Here is a 6,411-nt window from a genome sequence, read left to right as displayed (position 1 = left end):
GGGAGGGGCGGGGTCCGCGGGAGGAAGGGGCGGGCCCGGAGGGGAGGGGGGTGAGGGTGTCGGTGCGAAGAGGCGGGGCTTCGCGGAGGAAGGGGCGGGGCCTGGCCGGGGAGGCGCCTTTCGGGGTGTTCGCACCAAGGTGTGGCGAGCCCCCTGCGTCCCTTGACCGCAGCCTCCCCGCCCAGGGACCACGAGCCCTTCCAGGACGCTGCGGTCCCAGCGAGGGTCGCTCAGTGGGCAGCGATGGAGTCAGGGGGGGTCACCTGGGGAGTACCCCGGGGGGAGCCCTAACGTGGGGCACCTGGTGCGCGCTCAGCGCCTCCTGAGAGGGGCCTGTGGTTTGTCACTGTCACGCAGGCCGTGGCCCAGGCTCTGAGCTGGGGCTCCAGCCGGGGGTGGGAGTGGGGCGGAAGGAGCAGGGCTGCAAATGTGCGAAGATGCGCAAGGACCAAGGTCGTCAGCGCTGGTCCACGTGGGCCTGGGGGGTAACTGAGGGCGGTGGGCAGTGAGCTGGTGGCGGCAGCACTTGGCTGCTGGCACGGCCGCCTCCTGACCCTGGGCTGTGGGCTTTCTTTTTCAGGTTCTTAGGCTTCTGTTGCCCCACCGTAAACAAAAAACCTAAATCAATTCCCTCCTAAACCATGTCCAGACAGGAAGGGGAGAGATCGGAGGCCCACGACCCCCGCGGCATCATCTGCAGGCTCCTTTCAGACCCAGAGCCTCCGCCGGCAGGTCACGGACCTGCCTGCAGCCTGCGGCGCCCCTGGAAGAGCCAGAAGCCCCCCGTGCGGCCCAGCTAGAAACTCCCCACAACACTGACCGCCCCCCACCCAGACCAGGGGGCCAGTTTTGACAATGCTGGTCATGACACTTGAACAAGGCACTTCGGAGGAGCCCCCCAGATGAGATTTCACCTGAACCCAGGTGCCACCGCGTGTCCAAGTTTGACTCCCTAAGAAGCAGACAAACCTCTGGGTCTCAGGAGGCTGACGGGGACGACGTGCCCGAGCTTGGCAAACACTGGATGGCCAAACAAATGTTAACCTTTAATAATGTAGGAAGCTGAGTCGGGAAATTGCTTATTCCTGGCTGTAGCATTTATACAGGCCTCCCCTCTGGGCCCCGAGGGGGCAGAGGGTTTGCATAGTTACTGGGCTCGCTGGGCAGTCTGCCCTTCTGCGGAATACTCAGATTACGTGCTGCTGTTCTAGAATTCTGCGGAGGGAGCACTGGAATCTCCAAGGCTGTTTGAGAACTGCTCATTTCGGCCACTGGAGGGTTGGCCCTGCTGGGGGAAATTTGTTCTTTTCCAAAAACGAAGTTACTCTGGTTCATCTGGAGAGACTTCAGAAAACATATTTAAAAAGGAAAAAGGAGGCTGGGAGAAAGTGAGGCAGAAGACTACCGGTGTGATCAATACCGTGTTGACGGTGAGGAAACGCCCCCCGGCTTGACTGGAAATCACTCCTCTCCAGGATACTCCCCCCGGCCGTACGTGTGTGGTTAACCTGTGTTGAGAAGTGGGTGGTCTTAAGTCACTGCGCCGTAAACACGAACAGTGTTCCAAGGAGAAAGTTGTGCTGTTGGCTTAAGATAAAGTACGACGGTCTCGTGCGGGGCCTTCTGGGAGGCAGCCTGTGGGTGTCGCGGCTCCCCCCTCCAGGTTTCTAAACAGAGTGGCGTCTGTGCCAGGAGCCCAGAATGCCGCCGTGCTGTCCGTTCGGTGCATGAGTTGCAGGGCCCCCCGGCCCGTGCACGGGGGGCGCAGCACGTGCGAGAGAGGCTGACGTCAGGAGACGGCTGACAACGTGTGCAGGGAGCTGGGGGAGGAGCTGCAGGGTGTCCGTAGGCCGTCTGTCCCCGGTCTACGAGGGATTCCAGAAAGTGACGAGGGTGGTCTGAGCAAAGGGAGGAAAACACCGTTCTGTAAGCACCAGCCCTGCTGGCCTGACCTGAGCCCTGGGGGGGAGGGGGGAGGGTCAGTCCGTGGTTCCCCAGCAGGCAGCGAGTTGCTCCACACGCTCGTGGGCTGCCACGGGGCCGAGGGCCTGGGGGGCTGGCGTGGGCAGGCCGCCCCGGCAGGGGAGCCGGCTCTGGGTGGCAGTGCGGGGAGGGGCTTGCAGGGGGACCGGGGGGGGGGGGGGGGGGGCTTCTGGGGGGTATGCTGGCCAGGCGCCCTCCCCCACCAGGTGCCCTCCCCCTTACCTCCCAGGCAAATACGCATCAACTCCCGACAGGTGTCAGCCCGTTAGGCCACGGCCAACACGAACACAGCGCAAGGCGGCGTCTTTGTGGAGGCTGTCCGTGAAGGCAGCACAAGAGAGAAATGGGGTCCGAGAGACGGGCCGGCGCGATCCAAGCCCTGCTGGTCCCTGCTCCCGGGAAGGGCCTTCCGTGGCGCGCCCTCCAAGCTGCTGTGATGCCAGCCTCTGCCTCAGCCTGCGTGCCCCCGACTCTGACCCTCCTGGAGAAATGCCAGCTGTGAGTCCCTGGTGCCAGGCAAGGCCACATCCCCAGGGTCCGGGACAGGATGTGGCATCCTTGGCCATCCTTGGCCTCGACGCTCAGTGTGACAGAGAACACAGCTGTTAAAAGGCTGTGGCTCCGGGTGCTGGTCCTGGTGCCCTGACGGATGATCTCCCGGACCCGGCTGACCCTCGGCCAGAGCCAACACGCACAGCCTGGGGTGGCACGTGCACAGAGCCCGCTGTCCTCTCTCCGCCCTGTGGGCGTGACCAGCGCTGCTGTCACCATGCGGACCGGTGCCACCAGCCCCATGGGCACCGCGCTGCTTCCCCCCCCCCCCCCCCCCCGCCCTCCGGCACCCGAGCCCCAACCGCCGGCCGGCTCTGCAGCCAAACTGTCGTTTTGAGGATTAGATGTAAATGGAGACTGACTTTCTACTCAGTGCCATTCTTGTGGGGGCAGCGCGGTCCTGTGCCGGGGACGCACGTTAACGTGACCGCGTGCCTCTGGAAGGACATCTGGGACCCTCTGCCTCAGAGCTGTTGCGGATAGAGCTGCTGTCCGTGTTCGCAGACGGGGTTTTGTGCCTGATCACGTAGCTCGTCGTCTTCCTGGATGAAGGTCCGGGGGGCCGTGTTGGGTCCCACCGTCCACTGTGTTTGCAGGGCTGAGTGTTCCCAGCGGCACCGGCCCCCAGAGGGCTCCGCTGCTGTGGCTTCTCACCAGCACTCGCTGCCCTCACCGTTTCTTCTGGGGGCCTCTCCGAGGTGGTGTGGACTGTCCGCAGGCCACCAGGGAGGCACGGGGGCGCCTGGGCGTGGGCAGCTGCGACTCCGGGACCCCGCGGGCAGGGAACGCGGCTCAGGGAGCACAGGGGAGGAGTCACGGGAGGAGCACCGTCCAAACCACATGGGCTGAAGGGAGGGGCGCAGAGGGCAGGGTTGGGGACCTGGGGCTCGGCGGTGTTTTCCGGAAGCAAAGTGGGCGGTGTAGCGGGACCTCCGTGTGGCACCCCAGGGACCCAAAGCCGCCACATGTCCCCACTGGGAAGAGGGTTCTTTTGTCTGAGGCAAACCGCCCTCAGAGACTGTCACTGTCTTCCCACGAATCTAACACAGGCTCGCTGTGGGGGTTCTCACCCGAGCCGGCCTTGTGTGCGATGACGTCTCTGAATAAACAACGCGGAAACAGCACACTGAAGCCAATGGCAGATGGGTCACACGTCACACTCGTGTCCCAGGCAAGGGGGAGATGGAAGGAATAGTGTCCGACTCACTTGGGGTGCACCTTTCTACGAGTGGGTTCTCAGAGGTGTCGACCGAGCCAGCCGGGAGTGGGCGCCGTGTCGGCGGGAAGGGGACCCCTTCTGGGCTGCTGCACGGCTTCACTGCGGTGGCAGCCGCCTGGCTGCGGCCGAGCTGTTTAGACCGGCGGAGCCCGGCCTTGCCAGATCCGGGAGCCTCCCTAAGTCCCCCCCCATCAGGGCTGCTCTTCCGTGCGCTCCCATCTCTGCGTCTCTGCGTCCCCACCCCCAGCTGCACCCGAGTGCTTCTCAGCAACAGGTGTCTGAGACAACACCCCCCATCAGCCTCCCCAGAGTAAAGAAATTCACGCCGACATCAAGACAGCTTAAGTCACAAACAAGTGGATTTGAAATCGTAACAAACCAACACGTGACGGGGACGGAGCAGAGGACACGGGCCGCGTGCCTGGCAGCGTGGAGCACCCACGTGGGCAGCAGCGGCCGCCCGGCCAGCCCTGCCGGTTTCCAGTCGCCCAGGAGGCGGGTGGCCCCAGGAACCTCGGTGTCTGTCCGTCTCCCAGCTTCTCTGGATCCAGGGAGCCCCTGGTTCCTGCTGCTACTCTTACCCCGACCTGGGGCTGAGAGCGGCCCCCGTTTTATTTTCCGTGCCCCGTTCTGCGGGACAGGTCCCTGTGAGCAGAGTAAAAAGGTGTCTGCTTGGCGCCCGCGTCGCCCAGGCCCATGGGTTGCTGCCCTTACTGGTGAGCAGGAGCCGCAGAGGGACAACGGGCCTTGTTGGCAGCTTTTCGCACATTCGCTGCTGTCTCTGAGCAGCCTGGGAAGCGGGTGCTCGAGCATCGTCCTTTCCTACAGGTTCAGGGGCGGCGGCTTCCCCAAATCCCCCATCACTCGGGGCGGAGCCAGACACAGACCCAGCTTCTCCGAGTGCAGGGCCCGTGTCCGCAGCGCGCGCGGCTGGTGCGGGGCAGCGAGCTGGGGCGGGGGCCTCGGGAAACGCGGCCCCTGGGGCCGGGAGGCCGGGTGGCAGCTCCCCCCCCCGGGAGAAGGGCCGTGCTTCCCGTCCCCTTAGCGGAAGACGCCGCTCGCCCCCTCCCCTGGCTGCTCTGCGACGTTAATCCACCCTGACCTGCTTCCACCGCTTTGTGTACTCTCTCTCCCGCCCTCAACCGCCCGAGGAAAACCAATAAAAAGCACTTAGGGCTAAAATCCCTCCGAGTGCAGGTATCTGGTTCTCGTATCTTGGCAAACAGCTCGGTTCCTGTTGTGTGCCCAGCTCTGGATTTCCGCACTCTTAAAACTTATTTGTCGAAATTTAAGAAAATGGTAAGATAAAATTACCCACTTTGGAGGCTGGAAGGTGGAATTTACTTACAGAATCATGTCCTTAATCTCTCAGGTTGCGAACAGCACGCGCCCCCCGCCCCCGTCGGCCGCATCCCGGCTGCCTGGCGGGCAAGGCCCAGCGACAAGGCTGACTTCCTGGACACTCAGGAAGGGGCAAACCAGTGACTGGCCGCTGGTTGCCGTCGGCACGAGGTGGGGAACGACAGGGAGCAGGGAAGGAGGTGAGGGCAGCAGACCCGGGCGTCTGCCTGTTCCCCGAGAACTCCCGTGGTCACAAGGGGCACGGCTCTGCCGCCGTGAAGGATAACGATCAGAGCCACTGGTCCAGACGTCCTCGACTCCCCTGCTTCACCTCCTACTTGGTCGGCTGCAACAGGCTTCCTATCTCGCTCACCAACCCCCCCCCCCCACCGACCCCCCCCAGCCCCGCGGCATCCAGAACAACTTCGAAGAGCAGATAAGAACACGGCACGTCTGGTTGTCCTTGTTAACATCTGCTCGTGGCTCCAGGAATAGAGTCTACACTTTTTACTGTAATTTTCAGAAATCTACCTTATCTGGTCTCTCCACCTGTGTGACTCAAGGCCCCGGGAAGACCCACACATCACATGTCCACAGAGACCCTGGCTCCCAGCAGATGTGGACGGCCACGCTCCAGCTCCTCCTGGAAGGAGTCTTCAACGTTTTGGGTTTCAGGATTCCTGCCGTCAGCCACATGTGAACACACAATCAAAACCCTCCAAGCGCACGACAAAGCATGACTGAGGTGAGCAGGGTCAAACAACAAAGCAGCAGAACCAGATACGCAAATTCTGCAGCTGTTGGGAAGGGTCCATATTGTAGCGGGACTTGTTTTCTGCATCTGGGAACGACAGCAGAAGGTACGGCGTGAGTACAGGGCCAGCCCCTGAAATCAGACCAGGCGGCTTGAAGGGAGTCAAATAGAACGTCTGGAATTATATGCGTTAGCAAATAATACAAGATTAAATAGGGAGAATCAGGTACCAAAGGAGAGAGACTTAGCAACGTGGAAAACAGGACTGAAAGACACACAGAGAGCAGGAGGCTGGACACAGGAAACAACCGATTAAGAGGTCAGAACAGACCACAGTCCTGGAAGGAAAGACCACAGTCCTGGAAGGAGAGAACAGGAAGAGGGGAGAGGCGCTCTCGGGGAGACAGTGGCTGGGATTTCTCTATTGTTGAAGGAAGACATGAATACTCTGCCAGGATGGACAGAGGAACACGGCGTGACTGCAGGCTGATGAGGACCCACCGACAGTGTGGGGGTGGGCACCCGGGGAACACGTGGCCTTTAAAGATGAGGGGCATTAGGA

The 6,411-nt window shown here is 62.1% G+C and overlaps 1 long non-coding RNA gene across 1 annotated transcript; it reads right to left on the bottom strand.

Moving 5' to 3' along the window:
- Positions 1 to 1,758: 1,758 nt before the first annotated feature.
- LOC125159818 (uncharacterized) lies at positions 1,759 to 5,236 on the bottom strand. Its single transcript, XR_007149932.1, has 3 exons — positions 5,103 to 5,236; positions 2,206 to 2,464; positions 1,759 to 1,898 (listed from the first exon to the last, which is right to left on the bottom strand). It is a non-coding gene; the product is annotated as an uncharacterized LOC125159818 (long non-coding RNA).
- Positions 5,237 to 6,411: the final 1,175 nt, after the last annotated feature.

The sequence above is a fragment of the Prionailurus viverrinus genome, unplaced genomic scaffold (genome assembly GCF_022837055.1).
Source record: "Prionailurus viverrinus isolate Anna unplaced genomic scaffold, UM_Priviv_1.0 scaffold_63, whole genome shotgun sequence".
In the NCBI taxonomy this organism is placed as follows: Eukaryota; Metazoa; Chordata; class Mammalia; order Carnivora; family Felidae; genus Prionailurus; species Prionailurus viverrinus.
This window is presented reverse-complemented; position numbering and strand designations above follow the sequence as displayed.